The following is a 22,991-nucleotide window of genomic DNA, read 5'->3' on the forward strand; positions in this document are numbered from 1 at the left end:
TGCACCTGGCCCGTGAATTACGTTACGTAGCCAGACACGGTAGATGTTATTTGGTGTGTTGTTTGTTGAGATCACGCTGTGATTTTCTTTACCTTTTGTATCTGAAGCATCATTTAAATACCTTCCTCTGTTTAATATTCAAAACACACAATGCTTTCATAGCTCCTGCATACAATTTATACATTACTGTGGGTGTTGACAGTTTACTGAGCGCTGCTATGTGTATCAGTTTCCACCTCCTGAGTCCCAGAGTGCTTTGGGGAAAATATTTTCATCCCTTCTTTGCAGAGAAATCAGTGAGTGACTCAGGGTTTCACAGTGAGTAAGTGGCTGAAGTGGGGCTTGCATATAGGTGTAGTAATTACAAGAACAGTTTTCTTCCTATTAAATCACAGCTCACTTTTAAGAAGGCATCGTTTTGGACATCATAGAGGAAGTTTTTGTGCCCAGTGTGGGCTGCAGGATTTCCACATTGCTTCTTCAGGAGAGCCACTCATTAAGTACAAGCTTTGCTCACTTGTTTTGTTCACATGGCGCCTTGTGCCAGTTTTACAGTGTTTTCAACCACAGTCGAAGAAACAGGTAGCTCAGAGTGGGTAATTAGGACTGTACTGGGAGGTTTGGAAGTGGGTGGAATGTCCTTAAGATCTGAACATCTGGTTGTTGCACTTAGTAAGCAATAAATGATCAAAGCATTGCTGACACCGGTTAGCAAAATACATTCCAAAGCTCCGCTTTATGTGACTTTTTTTAAGAGGACCAGTGATAAGAGCATAAAAATAATCTAAAACGTGATTTAGATTTAGGGGGAGGCAAATGTAATCCACATGATGTGCCTCGCCCTTGTCGATCCATCCTTTTTCGTATCCATGCGGTATATTGAAATGTCTGCTGAGTGATGGTGTTCGTGATCACGGCTAGGTCTGCAATCCCCTCAGTGGACGTCTCAACGTTCTTCCTTAGTGCATCACCTGGAAGTCATCCAGACTGCGCACGTTGCTTTTCTTTTCATGACACTGGCTCTTTACTAGTGAGACATACTTAGGAATGCAATTCACTTTCTACCTGTAGGCGCCATTAACATAACAAAAAGCCAAATTATAACGCAATGATTATGTCATAGTAATAACAGTGCTGAAAGAAAATAGTGGGGTAGCTTGATTCCAAAATTATTTCTTTCCTGAATTTGCTATTTATTTCGGACCACATAGAAAAGCTGTTGGGTGCTTTGTATGTTTTTTTTCTTTCCAGAAAGCAGTGATACATACTGTCCTATGTATGGAATAATTGTGTAAATGGAAAGCGTAGGTCTGTCAGTAGGTGCTTGAACGTAACCTTCCTGTTCAGTAGAATTTGGGGCACTGGATTAAAGAACAAAAAGGTTTCATTTTGCCCAAAGAGGAGAGTGGAAAACAGAAGTGTTAAAGAAAATTCTTTGGACTATATAACAAAATGCTCAGAATTTGAACCAACGATCTGTGGATCACAGAGGAAACTTTCAAGCTAAGATTATAAAATATTATTGGGGATCTGGAAATGGTGAAGTAAAACAATTTTTGGCTGGTCCTATAGGAGTCTAGATATTGGAGTAGAAAAGACTGCATCTAGCAAAGAAGTTCTGAGACTAGCCAGTGGGCTCAGCAAGTTTGATTTTGTTCGTTTTTCTCTCTCATTTTATTATAGTTAAGAGAGGCTAAAGGCTCTTAGCAGACAGAGTCAGTGAATGAGTCATCAAGGTAAGCCTGCTGTTAGGTCAAGTAAGCCTGGTTGCTAACAGAGGAGTACTTTGCATAATTAGTTTAGTGTGGTTCAAGGATTTCCGTGGTCGTGGATTCGTACCGGGACCAAGAACGGCACTCCACCCATCTTCTCACTGCCCTGCCCTAACAGCTGACCGGCCGCCCCTCCACCAGCCTCCCTCCTTCTGCCAGGTCTCCGGCAGTGCTCTCCTGCCCTCTGATCTAGGGATCCAAGCTCAGTTCTGCCGCCAGGGCTCCGCCTTTAGGTCTGCGCTCATCTCTCTGATTGTACGAGAGGCTCTGAGCTCGTTGAGGATAATAAACAGCGTTAGGACAGAAGAAGGGAGTTTTCTTCCATTCCTCCGCTTTGGAAGTAAACTGTCTTGATCGTGATGGGCAGCTGATTTACTCAGAGGTCCAACAATGCCTCTTCATCTCTCCCATGAATCTCTTCCTGCTCTCAAGGACTCCATTCCTACTATGGGGGTTGGGGTGGATTTAAACTGGCCAGTTAAAGGTAAGCCAGTTTCTTGCAGTTGAAAGCAGTATCTTCGATTCAAACTTAAACTCCTAGTCAGGAGTGGTTTTCCTCTGTCCAAAAGCTTCCGTCTCCCCGCCTGCTTCCCAGGAGGGACCTGGGGCTGTGAAGAAGAACGTGTAGTCCCCCTGCTTATACTGGAATTTGCTATCCTGTGTGGAGTCCCACCAGGTCACTGGGTGCCCTGCACTGGTGTCCACTGAGGTGTGCTGGCATTGCCCGGGGTTGGGGTCCAAGCTGGTCCCCGCTGCTGGAGTCTGTGGCTGCTGCCCAGGCCTCTGGCCCTGGGGGTCCCACCCTCATGCCACTCTTGAGCCCAGCCCTCCCGCAGGCCATCGGATTGCCCAGCTCCTCTGCCCCCTCCACAAGGGCGTATGGGGACTTCTTTGCACCCTACAGGGAGTGTCCAGGCCCCAGACTCTCGGATACCTGAACGCATCCTTCTTGCGGCTCCACTCCCTGCAAACCACGTGAGAGCCTCGGAGGGACTGTCGGGCTCCCCAGGCCACCCTGGGGAAGCAGGGCTTGGGCCGCTATCTCTCAGAGTCCTGCTGAGCTATTGGGTTTTGTTTTTTCAGCCTCCCCATAGAACTTTTGGTCTTGAGGGGGCAATCGGGACTTCCCTCTCCCTGCTTTATTTCTGGCTGGGGCTGTCCCCCTCCCCCTCCCCCTCCCCTCTCCCTTGTTGCTCCTCCCCCTTTAGGGCAGTAAAGGCAGAAGGGAGTCAAGGGAACGAAAAAGACCACCAAGACAGAGGACGTACTACGGGCATATTTCAAAATGTATTTCTCTTCCTTACCCTATTATTTTATTTTTATCCTCTGCTTTTTTGTTGAACCAAGGGCGGAGTGAGAGTGAGCTTCAACCTCTGTTTAAGAAGTAACTGGGGAAACCCCTCAGTCTTTCTCACCATTATAGACTGAATCTCCCTGACCCACTTCCCTAACCAACCCTTTTCCCCTATACCAGAGCCCCAATTACAGTCAATCACTTTCTCAGATAACAGACCCAAAGAATCCTGCCGAATATATCCCAGCTGAAGATTATCAGTATTAATTTGAGCTGGGCATATATACGATTATATGTAGAATTTATTCCTTAAGCTTCTAACAAAGTTAAATATAAAAGTGGGGTTATTTTTGAAATCCTCTATAAAAAGAAGACAGTGATTCTGATCACTCCTAATTAAGTCCATACATGATTTTTTTTTTCTCCTGCTTTTCGATTCAGTAGCCTTAGGACTAGGACCCAAAGTCCTTTACAGGAAGTGCCCTGCAGCCTCACGTCCTGATTCAGAGTCCACAGATACTGAACTGGCAACAGCCTGATGGAGACTAAGCTGAAGTTCTTCTGCAAGAAGAAAAATATTCCTCGGAGAAAGTGCGAATTGATCATGTAAATTAAGTAAACACTATTTCAAAGTCCAAGAGAACAGGTTGTTTCGTACTCTACCCCAGAATCATAATCGATGTACGCATAACTGATGTGCCAGTTCCACTCCATCTTACTCTGGTCGAAAACCGTCCACTAAAGAGCTGTTATAGGCGGTATCGTGCACATTCGCTGCTTTATTCAGTCCTGGCTGCTGTAACAGAATACCATAGACTGGGTGGCTTAAAAACAATAGAAGCTTTAATTTCTCGAAGTTCTGGAGGCTGAAGGACTGAGACGTCCAAGATGGAGGTGAAGGCAGATTTGGTGTCTGGGGAGGGCCTCTTTTCTGGTTCATAGAGGGCAGTCTTCCTGCTGTGTCCTCACAGCGGTGAAAGGGAAGGAGGAACTCTCTGGGGTCTCTGCTGTGAGAGCCCTAATCCCTTCCTAAGGACTTCACTCTCATGACCTAATCACCTCCCAAAGGCCCCACCTCCTAATGGCACCGCGTTGCGGATTAGGTTCAACATTTGAATTTTGGGGAGACACATTCAGTCTATAAGTATATAGACTGTGGTGGGACGTGCCTGGATCCTAGAGCGGCAGAATTCTCAGTTCAAATCCCTGCTTACCAGGAAGTAGCTGTGTGACCTTTGGTAAATCACTTTATTTCTCTGTGCCTCAATTTCTTTCCTTTTTGTATTTATTGTGGTAAGAATACTTAACATGAGATCTACCCTCTTAATAGATTTTTAAGAGCACACTACATATATTGTCATCTGCAGGCACATTGTGGTAATGCAGATCTCTAGAATTCATCCATCTTGCATAACTGAAATTTTATACAAGTCAATTAGCAACTCCCCATTTGCCCCTCTCCCCAGCCCCTGGCAAGCACCATTCTATTTCTTGCTTCTGTTTGACTATTTTAGATATCTCATATAAGTGAAATCACGCAGTATTTGTCCTTCTGTGACCGACCTATTTCACTTAGCATAATGTCCTCAAGGCATATCCATGTTGTAGCATATTGCAGGATTTCCTTATTTTTTAAGGCTGAACAATATTCCATTGCATGTATATACCACATTTTCTTTATCCATTCATCCATCAATGGACATTTAGGTTGTTTCCACATCTTGACTATTGTGAATAGAGCTGCAGCGAACATGAGAGTGCTAATATCTCTTTAAGATCCTGATTTCAATTATTTTGAATAAACACCCAGAAATGAGATTGCTAGATCATATGGTATTTCTATGTTCATTTTTTGAGGAACTTCCGTACTGTTTTCCATAGCTGCTGTACCATTTTGCATTCCCATCAACAGTGTACAGGGATTCCAGTTTCTCTACATCCTCATCAACACCTCTTTACTTCTGTTATATGTCTTTGATAATAGACATTCTAACAGGTGTGAGGTGACATCTTATTGTAGTTTTGACTTGCCTTTCTTTGATGATTAGTAATATTGAGCAAATTTTAATATACTAGTTGGCTATTTGTATTTTTTGGAGGGGAAAAATCTACTCAAGTCTTTAGCCCATTTTAAGATCCATTTATTATTATTATTATTTTGCTATTAAGTTGTAGGTGTTTCTTATATATTTTGGAAATTAACCCCTTAACAGATATATTATTTGCAAATACTTCCTCCCATTTTGTAGATTACCTTTTCACTCTGTTGATTGTTTCATTTGCTGTGAAGAAACTTTTTAGTTTGGTGTAGTCCCACCTGTTTATTTTTTTGTGTGTGTCTATGCTTTTCGTGTCTTGTCTATGAAATTATTGCCAAAACCAATGTCACGAAACATTTCCCCTATCTTTTCCTCTAGAAGTTTTACAGTTTTGGGTCTTACATTTAAGTCTTTCATCTGTTTTGTGCTGATTTTTGTGTATAGCATAAGTTAAGGATCCAATTTCATTCTTTACATGTGGATTTGCAGTTTTCCCAGCCCCATTTTTTGAAGAGACTATCCTTTTCCCATTGTGTATTCTTGGCACCCTTGTTGAAGACAATTAGCCATATATATGTGGATTCATTTCTGAGTTGTCTATTCTGCTCCATCAGCCTATATACCTGTCTTTTTGCAAGTATCATACTGTTTTAATTAGTGTAGCTTTGTAATATATTTTGAAATCAGAAAGTGTGGTGCTTCCAGCTTTGTATTTCTTTTTCAAGATTGTTGTGGCTATTTGGGGTCCTCTACTGTTTCATACGAATTTTAGAATTTTTTTTCTATTTCTGTATAAAATGCCATTTGGATTTTGTTAGGGATTGCATTAAATCTGAGATAACCTTGAGGACTGTGGACATCTTAACAGTGTAAGTTTTCCAACCTATGGACACGAGATGTCTTTCCATTTATTTGCCTCTTCTTTGATTTCATACATCAGTGTTTTATAGCGTTCAATGTACAAGTCCTTTGCTTCCTTAGTTAAGTTTACCCATAATTCTTTTATTCTTTGTGATGCTATTGTAAATGGGGTTATTTTCCTAATTTCCTTTTCAGGTAGTTTGTTATTAAGGAACTGAGATTGGGCAGCTGCTATGGGTCAAAGGGTTGGGAGGGGTAGGGGAAGGAGGCCACAGGACCACAGGCGGACTAAGTCAACCACTTAGTTTATTGTAAACTAGTTAGTTTTCAAACAAATAATTGGACATTGTAGTGGTCTTACATCAGTTTTAGGAGCTTCGGTAATGTGACTCCACTCCTGACAGATTAAAGTTTTCTCAATGTGTTGAAAACTTCAGATTTCTGAGTCTGCATGTGGAGAACCACACCTAGACAGTGATAATTTCCACCAAGGCAGTGTGCCATGTGTTACTTGAGTTTCAGAGTTTACTGTGAAAGCTTTAAAAATAATGCTGTTGTTTGTATAAAACTTCAAGTTTAAGCATAACTTAAAAAGTGAATTAAAAGAAAAGCCTGTCACACAGTATCTGGGTATCGAACCATTATCCCCTTAAAATAAATATCAACTCTTTTGTGGTAAATAGAAAGCCAGTGGAGAATTCTAAATTGCCCTGTTGCCAGCAGACTGTTTTCCATTCTTTTGTAATATCTGGTGTTTATAACCTTACTTTGTGTTGGTCAGCGGGCTACTTAGAAGACCGAGATGGTAGAGTTGTACCTAAAAGGCATCCTAGGAATTGCATATCTGTGTGATGCCTCTCCACTGTAATGAAGCCCCCTATATTCTTTTGGAAAATATGAGTTTTTCCAAAAATTGCTACAGCAAGCAATTGAAATAATGCATAGTTCAGAGCATTTTGTAAACTATAAAGCACTAAGCAAATGTAAAGTATTATAGTAAAGCAGGGTATTTTTGTCATGTTTTCTTAAATCCTGAAAATGTAAAGCTATGGGTCCATCATGTCAGAAGAACTCTTGTTTATTTTTGCTCTAAATTAATTTGCACATTTACTTTCTGTTTAAATACCCAATTCTGTGCCCTCCCCAACACACACACACACACCCCCCTCCTGAATGGGCTAATTATGCTACTAAAAGTCCAAAATGGTTATTTTCAAAATAACTTAAGATTGTTTAGCTACCAATTCCCTTCCATATTCACTAAAGAAAGTGGATACATTTCTATTTTTCTGAAGTAAACACGAGGATTGGCTATCAGTAACATCTGCAGCAAAATCATGGTTTAACCTGAAGTCTAGATTCTGGAGAATTCAAAAAGATAATTGAACATAAGGTAAGTGCTTTTCGTAGGGTGAGCGGAAACGCTGGGCACAGCAGTAGCAGGTGCAGTGATTTCACTGCATTCAAACTTTTGACCTTGGAGCTCCCACTTCGCTGAGGGACAGCTATTTGCACTGTCTACTCTGCAAGCTGACTATAGGAGTAGACAGATGTAATCATTGCTGTTGTTGAAAATTGCAAGTATTTTGAGATTTGTGATCTTTTTATTTAAACAGAAAGGTTCTTCTGTAGGTGAGAGACCAAATGTTATGTAGCAGATGAAGCTGGATAGGGCAGTTGATAAAGACTGGCATTGTTTTATGGTGGTTCACAGTTCATTTTAGATGCATTTACACACCTGAGTCTGTGTTTTCATTTCAAGATGGAGGAAATAAATTTAAACTGTTTATTTAAATGTGTGGTTTTTAAACCTTAACACATAAAATATAGACAATATTAGCTTTAACTAATTCAGTTATTTCTTAAAATTGATAAACACATATACTTTCTAGCCATGTAAATCTGTATTTTAGTCAATAGGTGAGGAAACCCAGTGGAAAATAGGAACCCTGTTCTGGAAACTCATCCCTGTCTCTTGTACCATCTTTGAATCCCCAAGAAAATACAATATAGTCTAAAGACAATTTATATGTGCTTCAGGAAAGAAAGCATGCAAACAGATGAAGGCAAAAGAAAACCAAATCAAACAACAGCACAAAGCCAAGAAACTGTAATTTCTTATGGGAAAAAAAAGACATTTATTAAAGTCATTATTTCATCTTGATAGTTTTGGAACAAACATTATGTAGAACTTTAATTCGGATTCTAGATAGCAAGGTGGGAAGCTGAAAAGGAAAAAGAAAATTCCAAAACTAAATATTTCTTTTCTGGAAGCAAATGGAAATCTTAAGTTTTCCAGCTAAACATTCTTGGCAAATGTTCTGAAAGACCCAAGGCTACTGAGTATGGTGACAGTTCTCGGTCTGCCACAGGAAGACAGCTCTCATTTGGATGAAATGACTTACCTTAAGTTTCCATTATCTGATAATCAGTTATGACCTGAATGTTTGCAGAAAGCTAAAGCACATTGGACAATAAACTGTGCACTTTCATACAACGATGTCTGTCCTTTGAGAAGAGGACTTTTAGGTTTTGTCACCTGACAAAAACTGCACACGGAGCTCTCTTCTCCCTCCCTCTCCATTCCTCTCCTTCTTCTCCTTCTTCTGTATTTTCCCTAATCCTTTGTATGTCTTCCAACATCATGTTATTTTTCTTTTTCTTTTAAAATTATTTGAATGAATAGAAACTCATTCCTCCTCTTTCTGAAGCAGATGAAGGGTGGGAAGTGGGAAGAAATTACCTTCCTTTCATTTACTCTTTTTTCTCCTCTTCTCTCTTTGGCTCTCCTACTTTAACTTAGACCTGTAGTGACTTGGAATTGAAAGCAGAGAGGGGAAAGGGGTACTTAAGGCGGGAACTTTAGGTCTCATTTTCTCAGAGTGCCCTTGTAAATGGTTGCCGTGTTTCTCTGCGCCCATGTGTCGTGGTAACAGGCACTGCCAATAGCCTGCCTCACTCCTGCCTCACACCTGTCCCCCTGAAGCTGCAGGGCTGGTGCTGGCATGTTGACCACTTTCCACTTCAAGCTGGGAGGGTATTTTCTCCTGCCAAGGGCTCCCTCCACCAGCATCTCAAACAACCAACCTGGATGGTGGTCACAATGATAAGGGGAGGGAGTAACACCCGCTGGGAGCCCTCCCCATCCTTGAAGGATTGATTCTGAGGGATGTTCCATAGGTTTCCGGATGGCCCCCAGTTGACAGAGCCCTAATTGCCCACAGTGGTAGCCAACTTGTTCACGCACACTTTATTGAAATTTCTCTTTCCTTCATGATTTCCCCACTTCCTTCCTTGTGCTATGTGGGGTCACCCCCTAACTACCTGTCCCCGAGTCCTTCGATGAGGGTCTGCCCTCGGGGGAACCCAAGTTGAGAAGGTCACTGTGCCAATTATCACTGAAGACAGAGGGGCTTGGAAACATCCCATCACAAGCACAATCCACATGGCACTGATACGCATATGTTAATGGGATGTCCTGATACGTTGTCACCTTTAGATATTGCTTATGGCTGCCTGCTTGCCTACAGACATGTTACTTAATTTGGTCCTTAGAGGTTAGTAGTACATGCAATGATGATTTATATTTTACGCATAAACAAACAGGGTCAGAGAGGACACACGTCTTGCCTAAAGTCACAGAGAAGATCTGGAAAGAAAATCCAACATTTTTTTGCTGCGTGACCTTATGCGTGAAATGCTATTGTAAAGTTAGGCCACTTGACTTTTTGTGTGTGTGTGTGTATGTGTTATGCGGGCCTCTCACTGCTGCGGCCTCTCCCGTTGCGGAGCACAGGCTCCGGACGCGCAGGCTCAGCGGCCAGGGCTCACGGGCCCAGCCGCTCCGCGGCATGTGGGATCTTCCCGGACTGGGGCACGAACCCGCGTCCCCTGCATCAGCAGGCAGACTCTCAACCACTGCGCCACCAGGGAAGCCCAGGCCACTTGACTTTTATTGTCAAATTTATGGAAAGAGAATTTTACTAATTTTAATTTAATTGTCCCTGTTGTTATTATGTTGGCTTTCTAGTTTAGACCTCCAAAATGGTAATGCATTTCTTTCCTGCCCTTCCCAGTGGGGAATATAAATGTGCCATTTACCTTCGTAAATTACAGCTCTGGTCCGTGCCTGTGTACATCGAGTGAGTGACGTAATCCAAAGGTGAGTGATATGATCCCTGGAAATAGCTCACTAAGTGGGAAACTCTGTTCTATGGTTGTGTGATGACTCTTTTCTCTCTTGTTCCCAAAGTAGCCCTCTAGGAGAGATGGGAAGGGGGTGGATGGTGTGGGAGTTGGAGAGAAAAAGATGAATTATGTTTAGCAAAAGAGCAAATCTTGTGAGATTCATTTCAGATTGCCCATGAAGACTGTCATCTCACAAGAAAGCCTATTCTCATAAGACTTCCTGACCCACTCTGCAGGATATTAAAGGAAAAATTCCCCCAAGATAAACATTTCATCTCTGAATACAGCATAGCAGTTATCTTTCCGAAAAGACTAATTCATCAGGTCTTCAAGTCTTAATGCTAAAGCTCAAGTTAAAACTACAATGAAATTCTCAGTACTTTCCTAAACGATTAGGAGATAAAATTCGATGTGCAGCTAGGCTAGAAGTGCTTGTGCGTAGTGCTTGCACTCTCTATATGTTAGTGCATATGTAATGCTAGGATTTATCCCTTGCTGTACACGAGTGTAAAGCGCAACTAAATACCTTAAGGTTTTATCAAGCACTCTGTTTTAAGGGTAGCTTTAGGAACCTCTGAAAAATAAATGAAGAGAGTCAGTGTTGATAACATTTCCAAAATGGACACAAGTTCTATGCCTAAACCTCCAGCATATTTAACTTCCTGGTTTGATCTAAGTTGCCCTTTGGGTTTTGTAATGTGGAGTCACAATATAAACTGTAAGGAACATGAAAGTAGATACGGAATCTGCTTCTAAAAAGAGCAAAACTTAAATATTAATCTCTTTATTAAGCAGAACTTATACTCAGAGTCTTGTAAAGGTTTGTTGAAATCTTTCTAGGATAAATTGTCTTTATCTTCCATGGGACTTGGGGGCTACCTATAACTTTTTTTCAACACAAAATTATTTATGTATTTATTATTTTTAAAAGATTTTTTAAAATTCGGGTATAATTGACATATAACAGTATATTAGTTTTAAGTGTACAACTGAATAATTCAATATTTGTATACATTGCAAAATGATCACGACAATAATTCTAGGTAACGTCCACCACCATAAATAGTTACAAAAACGTTTTTATGTGGTGAGAACTTTTAAGATCTACTCTCTTATCAAATTTCAAATATGCAATACAGTATTATCAACTATAGTCACCATGCTGTATTTTACATCCCTAGGACTTAATCATTTTATAACTAAAATACCTGTACCTTTTATCTGTTACTTTATTTTTATTTATTTATTTTTTTTAAACATCTTTATTGGGGTATAATTGCTTTACAATGGTGTGTTAGTTTCTGCTTTATAACAAAGTGAATCAGCTATACATATACATATGTTCCCATATATCTTCCCTCTTGCGTCTCCCTCCCTCCTATCTGTTACTTTATATCTAGGCTATAATCAAATCAGGAATAGCTCCTCTTTCTATCTCTTGGCATTTGATTCCTACAGGAGCTCCCTTTATTTTAACATGATTGTGTTTGTGGAAATTAATGAAAAACCACAGTTGCCCCTTTTTTTTATCTCTGGCTGACTTTTGATATCAACCCATCCTAACAATGTCGCAAGTTGGCACAAACATAGACATGATTCAAAGACTTCCACTGACATACACGGGTAAGTGGATCAAACATTTACTTTCAGTTTTACTAATCCAGATAATTGCTTTCTGGATTCAGCTAATTAATTTCTAAAATTGATTTTGTGTGACTAGAAGTAATCTTGAAGCAAATGCGAACATGCTGTTTCAACTCTTGTATACGCTTTGGTTGAATGATATAATTTCTTCGAGGTCCAAGCATAGATTGTGTCAATTCCATTTCAAAGGAAGAGGATTCTAATATCTGAGCTGCTGGGTTGAGAGTTGCTTTTATTTTTATATATCCAGCATTTCATTCTGAACTTTAGATGTGGTCATTTTAGGCCTGAACTGACATAAATTTAATCATTACTTGAGAGAAAAATGATTGGCTAATTTTTAAAGTTATTTTTAAAAAATGTTTCTTGTTTCTTGTGCTTGTTTTGGGTTAGGAATATGGAGAAGGTGATATACTGGAACTTGGACTTCATTTAGAAAAAAAGACTAGTTTGAAAGAGGTTCTTATTTCTGGGAAACATAAAGTAGAAAGGAATGTTTTAATGGAAAATTTCCAACCTCCTCTTCTTTTAATCTAGAGTCAGGCAACACTTCTAAAAACAAGATCAGATTTGACATGTATAGTTGTGCAGGAGAAAGAGAACCGAACTAAACGTGGGCTGGAGACCTAATGAAAGTCAAAGTGGAAAGTATATCTTCTTCCAGATGAAGAAAATGGAAACTTTACATTTGTATTGATTATTAATTCAAAAATTAATCAAACACTTTATTTTTGCTGTTTTCTACCACTCAGAAAACTTGAATAAATCTTGTAGGGTTAAGCTGCTTTTGACATATATATGAGAAGAATTATTTGAAATCTTAAGTTTAACAGATCAGATGAAGGTAAGTTAGTCCGTACAATTTCCTTCTCTCAGTACTCTTAACTAGCTGTGAGTCTTTGGCTTAGCAATGCTTTCACTCACTTGCAATATTTTCACAGGATCCAATTTTTACTTCTAACCCTACCTGTTTGACTTAAGCTTTGGAAAAATACCACTTCTGTGTTTGTAACAGATTATTCTTATTAGAAAGGAAGTTTAAAATTTCATCTTCTGACAGGTAGAAAGTCTTGGAACAAAAGAATTAACATTGATTTGCCAGCATGAATGCAAAAGTCTCCAAGGACATCTTCTTTTGAGAAAATATATTTCAATCAAACTGACTGTTCTGCTAAAGTAAAGAGTGAGTCCTTTTATCTTTTATTATATTCTGAGTTTAATTTCTTGGAGCAATCAGTGGAGACAAGAAGGCCATCATTTTTGTGATCTAGTATTTGCATGATAATGATGAAACAGCCTTTTTAATATGTAAGGATATGTCTTATACCTCTTAGCTAAATTTTAAAAGAGAGCAAAGCTTTGCATTGCCCGGTGTCTAAACCAACTGTGGGTTGGGAGCACTGATTTGAATTTTCTGCCAACGTTGGCACAGACTAACCCTTGCCATGTGATGCTGAGCAATAATTTTAACTGTTCCGGATCACCGTTTCTTCATCTATGATGTGATTGGGGCCAAGTCCAAATCCTCATGTTGTGTCTGATTTGCAGTATCTTCACCTCCATAATGAGTTTTTCAAACGTAGGAAAGCCAGTACTTACACAATCCGTGGGCATTGCTGTCGGATACTTTAGCATTTTTCAAATGAAGACTTTGAATTCTACATTCGAATCAGATGTGCGAAATATTAGCCATGACTTGTCAGACAGTGTACTTTTTTCCTCTTACTAATCCTTCGGGAAATGAAATTAACATAATAGGATCCAAGTCATCCATAACCTTGAATCTAACAATTGCTTCAGAAAATATGTACCAGTGGGAGATGTTTGGAGGCAGGAACCAAGATGATGGAAACGATAGAGGCAAAGTCAAAAATAGTTTCTTAAACAAGATATAGTCATAGGGAAAAGACTAATGATTACTCCTACATTAAAAATAAAAACTACTGTATGGGGGCTTCCCTGGTGGCGCAGTGGTTGAGAGTCCGCCTGCCGATGCAGGGGACACGGGTTCGTGCCCCGGTTCGGGAAGATCCCACATGCTGCGGAGCGGCTGGGCCCGTGAACCATGGCCGCTGAGCCTGCGCGTCCGGAGCCTGTGCTCCGCGACTGCGGGAGAGGCCGCGACAATGAGAGGCCCACGTACCGCAAAACAAACAAAAAAAAAACCTACTGTATGACAAAAGACACCAGAACAAACTTAAAAGATAAAAGACAAACTGGAAGATTTTTGCAATGAACATAACCCTATGAATTAATAGTATATGTGTGTGTATGTATACATACATACTGTATATAAATCCCTACAGAAAAATGAGTAAAATATATTTGCAAAGTAATTTGAAAATATAAGATGTAAAAATGCTCATTAAATATATAAAAAATGTTCAACTTTTGGTAACTAAATAATTGTGAATTCATATTTCAGAAAAAATGTCTTTCACCTCTTAGATTGACAGATTTTAGAAAGAATGGTAATACTCAGAGTTACTATTGATGTGGAAAAACAAACTCTTGGTGGGACTTGAAATTGGTACAATATTTCCTGAGGTCACTTAGAGAAATTTATTTCTATTTAATATGATAAATTATTTATGTACGTTATCAAGTTTTAAAAAGTTATAGGTCATAATGTAAGGTATGACAGGGTATTTGGAAAAAAAGAAAAAGAAGGGAAAAGTAGACTAATATTTATTTGCTATAATTGAATAGAAAAAGGCTGAAGGCCTGTAAGTCAAAGTGAGGTGACCAATTATCACTAGGTTTTAAAATTATGATTATTTAAATATTTTTGTGTGTATTTTCTAAAACAAATGTGCATTCTTTGTGAAATAGAGAAAATAAAGTAAATATAATAAACTACCCTTAAAATTAAAACTAAGGTTTGTACCATTTATCATTGTAATTCCACTTTTAAATAACTTTCATAAGAAAATAATAGGGTATATGGGAAACTTTTTTAATGTAATGAAATTTATCACAATGTTATTTAAAATTAAAAAATGGGAAAAACTTAAATGTCCAATGAGGAAAGATTAATAAACTGTGTTACTTCTATGCAATGGAATTATTATTCTTATTAATATAAGAAAATATTTCATGGAGTAAGTGGAAGATAGTAAAATCCCAGTTATGAACAACAAAAAGCATTTACACATACATAAAGGGTTAAATATGCGTGGGTAAGCACACACACAGTTCACAGTGTGTGTCTGTGTGTGTGTGTGTGTCACACACAATCACACACACACGCACCTGCCTGCTTTCCTCTAAATACGCATCTATTCAGACAGACCAAAATGTTCACAGTGTTTACATCTACTTGGTGCGGATTACGAATGGTTTTCATTTTCTTTTTTATATGTTTGTATTTTCTAAATTCTCCACATTGAGTAGTACTTATCACTATTTTAAAACACCCCAGGCCACATTTAAATGCCCTGAATTCCTGATGTAGGCTCAACAGTGTTAAGCCAAAAAAAAAAAAGTATACATTACATAAATTCATTGCCGTTCAATTATAGTTATTTCCTCTCCTTCCAAGGTCCACAATACAAACATGCCTGCCCTGCTGTGGCTGTTCTGCTTTCACCTTTTCTTTCTCTCTCCCTCCTTCGTCCACTTAATTTTAGCACAGGCTGCAGTGTTTTAAAAATTAGGTTTTAGATCCATTTTCACGGAGGGTTAAGCAAATATTTCTCCATAATTATCGCCCCACAAAGACTATCCTCACTGAATCGCCAGGTGAAAGGGCTGCTAAGAGTTCCAGGGCTTCTGGGGGCATCTCTCAGAGGTCATAGGGTGGAAAGCTCTACGGTGGAGAGACAGAGTTAAAGTCTTTATTACTTGGTTTATGTTCTATTTTTAAAATCGAACATAGATTTAACATCTTTTCAGGAATCATTTCCCACAAATGTGGTGCAAAATTTTCACGAGCGATTATTTTTTTAAGCACTCTCTTGTAATAGCACTACCTCTCTTTGTCCGTGGGTTTGGAGTAATGACATTATCTTTGCAGACCCAGTGCCTAGGCCAGAACTGAATAAAAATTGCATTTCAGGGCCACCTAACCATGCAGTGTTATATTTTTTTTCAACATGTTCTTGAAACACTAGTTATTTTACACAAAGCAAAGCATCAATTTTTGAGAAAAGGTTTCATTTTCCAATATAACATTTTACTGGAGTATAACTTTATTACACTAGAACCAAAATGTCACCATTTCTGGATTGTAATAAATGGAAGACTTTCCACCATTGCTATCTCTAAAACAAACGGCTACTAAAGATACCTTTTTATTAGATAAATCATGCACAGAATTGGAAAATGAGAAAAGAAAAAGAACTACTCCAAGTTTTGCTCCCCCCATTTAAGAACAAGTGAGCATTTGTTCCTTTCCTTCTTTTTCAGACACAATTTCTTTCTGCATTTTGGGTTTTTAAACCAGAGGTTAATAACACAAATGGTGATTTTTAACAAAATTGCTTCAGAAATTCAAAGTATCTTTCTGATTTGTAGCATTCGACGTAAAAGTATGAATTTAGTACACGACGTAGGAAAATAAGCTCATAATTTCCTAAAACATACAGCTCAGTTTAACCAAGCAAGCCATTTTCTAAATAAGTTTAAAGAAGTAAGTTTTAGGTTCACATTTAATACTGGATATTTATACACGCCTAAGCTTGTGGTGTTTTATCAGGAATAAACTCAAAAGGCCAAGCTTGGACTTGACGTCACCTTTGCACTTTGCATCTGTGGATGTGACGTGGAGTCTATGCTCACGGAAGGGACTTGTAAGGACCCAGGTAAGGGAAGTATGCAAAGGAAACACAACTTTTCTTTCCTTACAGTTTTAGATGGCTCTAGCCGAAACAGGAAGCGATGTTTGTCCTATGGTTAGTATTCAACGAAAAACACAACATACATAATTAAATATATGTTAAAAATATCCCACAACAAAGCATGTCTCCCTCTGCTGTTGGACACTGAGTGATTTTTAATCTTTCATTTCATATATTTCCCAAATTGTCTGTTATAAATATATTTTACTTTTATAATAGGAAAAGGACCATATTTTGTTTCTCCTATTTCAAACTTTTGTTCAGTTAGAGAAAAACTACTACTTTCCATAAGATGAATTTTGTACTTTTTTTAAGTTGTCCTTAGTAATGTATCCAGCTGTTCATTCTAATTGGCTAAATAACTCTCTTTAGGTACAAGATTGTTTATTGTATCAATTGTGTGTGTGTTTGTCACTATTCAAAAAAAAATCTTTTTTTTAATTTGGCCATTACTCTGGTAACTTTTAGGTAATAATCTATGTACTATTTCTATCTTTTACAATTTTTTTAAAGTTTTCCCCCTGAATCATGTTTTTTTAATCCATTTTTTCCTCTTTGAAAGAATCTGTGACTTCATAATCCTGTTAAAATTATAGCACCATGTACATTGAAGCTATCCTGTAAACTTCCCGTAGGTATTTGTGTCTTACATTGTTGCCTTTAGTTTTGTAAAAATATATTTAGCTGACATGAAATCCTAATATAGACAATGTAAAATTCTCTAAAATATTTTAATATAATAATGTAAATAGTTTTATGTAAAATAATTTAATGTACTAAAGTAATAATTACTTTACATAAATTAGTGATTCCTAGGTCCTGCTGACCCATAGCTCTCTTTTCCAGAACACACTATGGATGCTGACAGCATCCGGCATCCTTGAGGGACAGTTACTTTCTGCTATGCCTGTGCCCTTGAACTTTCATTGACAAGTTAGTTACCTGTCCAGATGTGTTGGGCAAGCGATGTCCACTGCCATGTCCTTGGGATTTCCTTAGAGTTGTACTTATCATGGGAGTTTTATTTTGTCTGGACTGACGGGATATTTCAGAGTATTTACTTCATGATCCCTCTGACCCGCAGCAGACTGAGACAGAGGTGTGGTCTTGACTTCGTTGGCCACAATCAAAGTTGCCCGACCTCACCTGGGAGACACAGATGGTGGAAGCTACAGAGTCACGTAGACATTTCACGACCCAGGAACCACCCCAAAACGTGATAAGCATTTCATGACAACCTGTCAAGTTGACTTTAAGATATTATTGTTATGGTTAAAAGTTTGTGCTGTTTGTTTAGCAATTCAGAGCTGTGGAAGTCTGGCAAGGGGCAGAGGACAGCCATCAGTTATTTAAGAATGTCTTGGCAAGGGGAAATGACAGAGACTGTTGATCTCTAGTGATAAGATCATGCCTTGTATTTGCTCTATATTTCCCAAAGTATTTTAATATATACCAGTTTCATTTTTACTTTCCTAAGGGCTGATATTATTTTGATAAACTATGATTACGGGAGCAAGAGAGGTTTTGTCCTAAATAAGAGTAAGGACATTGCCTCTTTTGTTTATATTGTATCCTCAGGATCTAGGACAGCTCTTGGCACATGTTACATCTCCCGTAGGAATCTGTTGAATGAACGAATGACAGAAAAAGTTAGCCAAGACTGGCATCTCTCCACCTCCACTCACCCAGGGATTCAGAGTCTTGGTTCAGAGGTTTGTTTTTTTTTTAATACCACTAAACTTAGTTTTTAGAATGACAGATTAAACGAACAACAAAAGGTGTTTAGAAAGAATCTTCTGTGTTATGCAAACGTTAATTGAAAAAATGTTCGCTCCTATATGTGTGGACTTGGCCACGTGTAGGTATGTGGTTATTAATACCACAAGTGCAAGATTTATTAAAAATCTGTTGATGTGCATAGATTCAACGATGTCAATGCAGGTTTATAGAAAACAAAGTGAAATAAAGATTTGGTGGCTGAGGGACATAAAAAGCTAGTTATGAACCCCTATCCGCTCACCTACCCACCCCTGAAAATAAATCAATGATGAAACAAACAAAAAGTTTGTAGAATCTGGACTGACTACTTATCTAGCTTACATTTACCTGATCCTTGCCAATTTATCACTTTATACTTTAAAAAGTCATGAACAGGGCTTCCCTGGTGGCGCAGTGCTTGACAGTCCACCTGCCGATGCAGGGGATGTGGGATCGTGCCCCGGTCCGGGAAGATCCCACATGCTGCGGAGCGGCTGGGCCCGTGAGCCATGGCCGCTGAGCCTGCGCGTCCGGAGTCTGTGCTCCGCAACGGGAGAGGCCACAGCAGTGAGAGGCCTGCGTACCAAAAAAAAAAAGTCATGAACAAATATATATGACTAATAAACCCAATGATGCTCTTTAATACTACAAAAATTCAACAACCAAAGAAAGCTTTTTCTGAATATTTGACTCGGAAGGAAAGGTGAATAATGTATTTGGAATCAGTCAATGGGAAATCATTTTTCAAGTTGAAGTAGCTAACCCTGGTAGAATATTGGAATTGAACAGACCTCGTTATCAGCATAATTCACTTGAAGCTCCTTAGGGCTAAGCCGTGCTCAGCGGTACACTAAGAATTGATTGAGCTATCACAGCTGAAGAAACAGGCGGTACATATCTGGAGACATCGACAAACTCTTCTTGAAAAATCAGCTCTAAAATATCCTATAATCGCCTGTTGCACAGAAGACAAAAGGTTTGGCAAAAAATATGAGAAAATAAGATAATAAATGCTGCAATAAAAATGAATGGATGTGGAACATTTTTCTCTGTTTCAGAGCCAACTGCTGTTATAAATTATGAAAGTTCCTTGTTCCTGAAATGAAGGGGTGAGGACTTCATGAATCTCCCCCCTTAACATTTTTCCACTGGTTCTTATAGTTCTTTTTATCATCCTGACAAATCGTAAAAGTGAAAGATCTTTTGTGACTTTAATAATAAATTTTTATGAAACTCAGAGAAAAAACCATTTGTTTGAAATGAAGGGAAATGATGACAGTCTTTTCATGTTTTTGTGGTACTAAGAAATAGTTTATACATATAAAATGTTTTTTTAATTTTTATTGGAGTATAGTTGATTTAAAATGTTGTGTTAGTTTCTGCTGTACAGCAAAGTGAATCAGTTATACATGTACATATATCCACTCTTTTTTAGGTTCTATTCCCATATAGGTCATTACAGAGAATTGAGTAGAGTTCCCTGTGCTATACAGTAGGTCCTTATTAGTTACCTATTTTAAAAAAGAACAAAATAATGTCATTTGCAGCAACATGGATGGACCTAGAGATTGTTATACTGAGTGAAGTAAGTCAGACAAAAACAAATGATATCATATGATGTCACTTATATGTGAAATCTAAAAAATTGATAAAAATGGTTTGTATTTTTTCTCTTCTTTAGGAAGAAACTCTTTAGACCAATAACAATAAAATTATCTTGAACAGAAATACTTCTGCTGTTGTTTCTGGTTCAGTTAGATATAAATTTAAAATTAAGCTTGGGCAACTTAAATTTTAAAAAGGTGTTTATTCTCAGTAATTACTTCAATTAATGACAGAGAGAAACTAGTTAGATTCTGGGTATAACCCCATGGAAGACACTACCTCCTGTCTCCACAAATGTCTTTTAAAAATAACATTATTTATCAGGGAAAACACATAGGATATGCTATTTGAGCCTAAATCTTTTCTTCCTTGGAGTAGTTGAACCTTTTTGTAAAATATGATGTAAGTTATGATATGGTAAACTGTATAAATGTCTGTATTCATAAATGCGCATATGACTAAGACTTGAATAGAGACTGCTTTATATATGTCATTATTTTTCAGTGCTATTAAACTCATTCTTTAATTTAAAATATTTGGTAAGTTGCTGCCAATTATTCTTTCAGTATAATCCAATCTTCCTACTTCTTAACATTGCTTATTATCTATCGCTTACCTATGCCTGCCCATCAAATTACCCCCAAATTTAGTGGCTCGAAACAATAGACTTAAAAAAAACAACTCACAGTTTCTTATATTCAGAAATTCCAAAGCATCTTAGCACGGTGGTTTTGGCTCAGGGTCTTTCATGAAGCTGCACGTAAGACGTTGGCCAGGGCTGCTGTCACCCGTCATCTGGATGCTGACATCTGGGGCAGGAGGTTCTGTTTCCGAGGAAGCTCGCCAAGATGACTGTTGGCCAAAGGCCGCAGTTACTTGCTGGCCGTTGGTTGGAGACCTCAGTTTCTTGCCACCATGGTCTCCCCATAGGAGTTCGCAGACCTGACCTCTAACGTCCCATAGAATGAGGGATCTCAGACATTTTTTTAACGCCATCATACCTTCTAAGATTTTTTTCTTTCAGTCACTTAACAGCCATAATCCAGGATTTCTTTCTTACACTCAATGTCAGTCTTATGCTATGCTCACTAAATAAAGTTCCAGAGCATCAAAATAAAACTTAAAATTCACTATTGGAGATTAAATGAAGGAAATCTGAGTGTACTTGTCTACCTCTTCTCTTACTCCAAACCTATTAAAATTAGAAACACTAAATCTAAAATGGAAGACAAACTTATGTTTCTAAAAAAGAAGAAAAGATCTCATAAGTGGACCAGTAATTTGGTGAAAAACGGTCTCAAATTATAGATCTTTTTATCATCCTGACAAATAGTAAAAGTAAAAGATCTTTTGTGACTTTAATAATAAAGTTTTATGAAACTCATAGAAAAAACCATTTCTGCTTGAAATGAGGTGACAAGTTAGCATGTTGTGACTTTTTAACAATTTAAGATAAACAAAAAGATTTTTCAAATCAATTTAGATTTCTGGCTTGAAAATTATATTTCTTTTTTTTTTTTTTTTTTTTTTTTTGCGGTACGCGGGCCTCTTACTGCTGTGGTCTCTCCAGACGCACAGGCTCAGCAGCCATGGCTCACGGGCCCAGCCGCTCTGCGGCATGTGGGATCTTCCCGGACCAGGGCACGAACCCATGTCCCCTGCATTAGCAGGCAGACTCTCAATCACTGCGCCACCAGGGAAGCCCTGAAAATTATATTTCTTATGAGAAAAAATATAACACAAGTTTTGCTTAGATCAACCACTGGAGATTTCCATCTCTATTAGCTGTCTATCCTTAGAGCAGAGTGAACTTAGTTCTGGCCACTACTAATCATTTCTGAAAGAGAATTGAAAACCTGAGGGCAACACTCATACAGCTGACATTTTAACTCAAAGCCAGATGGGTTTGAAGGCACATCTGGACATGTCTATGTGGGCCGCCCGGATGCATATTTGCACATGGGACCGAACATGTGCAAACATGTTCTTGGGGAGAACATCCCAAGAGAACACTCAAGAGTGTCAGGAAGGAGTCAGGCTCAGTGAACCTAAGCCTATTCAAATGCTTCCAGTAATGGGAGGGGAGGGAGAACTTCTGAATGTGTATGGTGTCTGTCAACTGGATTTGTCTCCCAAACCTCAGAAGAATGGATCCTATGGAAAACAAGCAAAGATGGTAGGAGCAGTCTCAGTGAAATCTCTACAGCGGCACTTTGTCCATGAAGGACGCTGCTGTGAGAGCGTCCGGGCATCTTAGGCCCTGCACGTGGCAGGAGCTGGGACCCAGCAGAACCATGGGGTCCTCAAAAGCAGCATCAGCACCAGAGAGCGCAAACATTTTGTAAACAAACGTGCGGCCCCTCTGTGAACTCCAAGAAATACCGAGGGGTCACTGTGCATCAACTTGAGATCATTTTGGCAGGTGGGGTAAAATCAGATTACTGCTTTTATGGGACCCACATAAAAGCAGCCTTCGCATCCTCTACCCAACACACTAAAGCAACAAGAAAAGAATAATATGCCTGTCGACACCACACACACACACACACACACACACACACACAAGACACACGCACACCCATCAGACTATGTATTACACTTTTGCGGTTTTGCATCTCTAAGACTTTCCTTGAGAATCATTTAATCCACTTAGGGAAAAAGTTAAAGATTGGAGAAGAGTATGGCATCTTCCCTGGAGTCTGCACTGCTTCACATGTACACACCTTTCCCCACGACGCTCTGCTGGAAACTAGAAAAATGTCTTTCTTTTACAAGCACAGCTGAGTACAAATAATTCAACAGGAAAGCCTAATGTACTTCTAAAAGTGTTTTTATTCCATACTGAATTTCATCACTAAATTCAGTAGCAGGTGGTGAAATTTACAGCTGTACTTTCTTTTATGCACTCTCCTAGATAAAGCCAAAGAACCACTGCTGGCTGTTGGATGAAATCAATATTCAGCGAATGGCTCTTTGGAGTAGCAGAGGGCCT

Source organism: Phocoena sinus, chromosome 17 (assembly GCF_008692025.1).
Source record: "Phocoena sinus isolate mPhoSin1 chromosome 17, mPhoSin1.pri, whole genome shotgun sequence".
Classification (NCBI taxonomy): Eukaryota; Metazoa; Chordata; class Mammalia; order Artiodactyla; family Phocoenidae; genus Phocoena; species Phocoena sinus.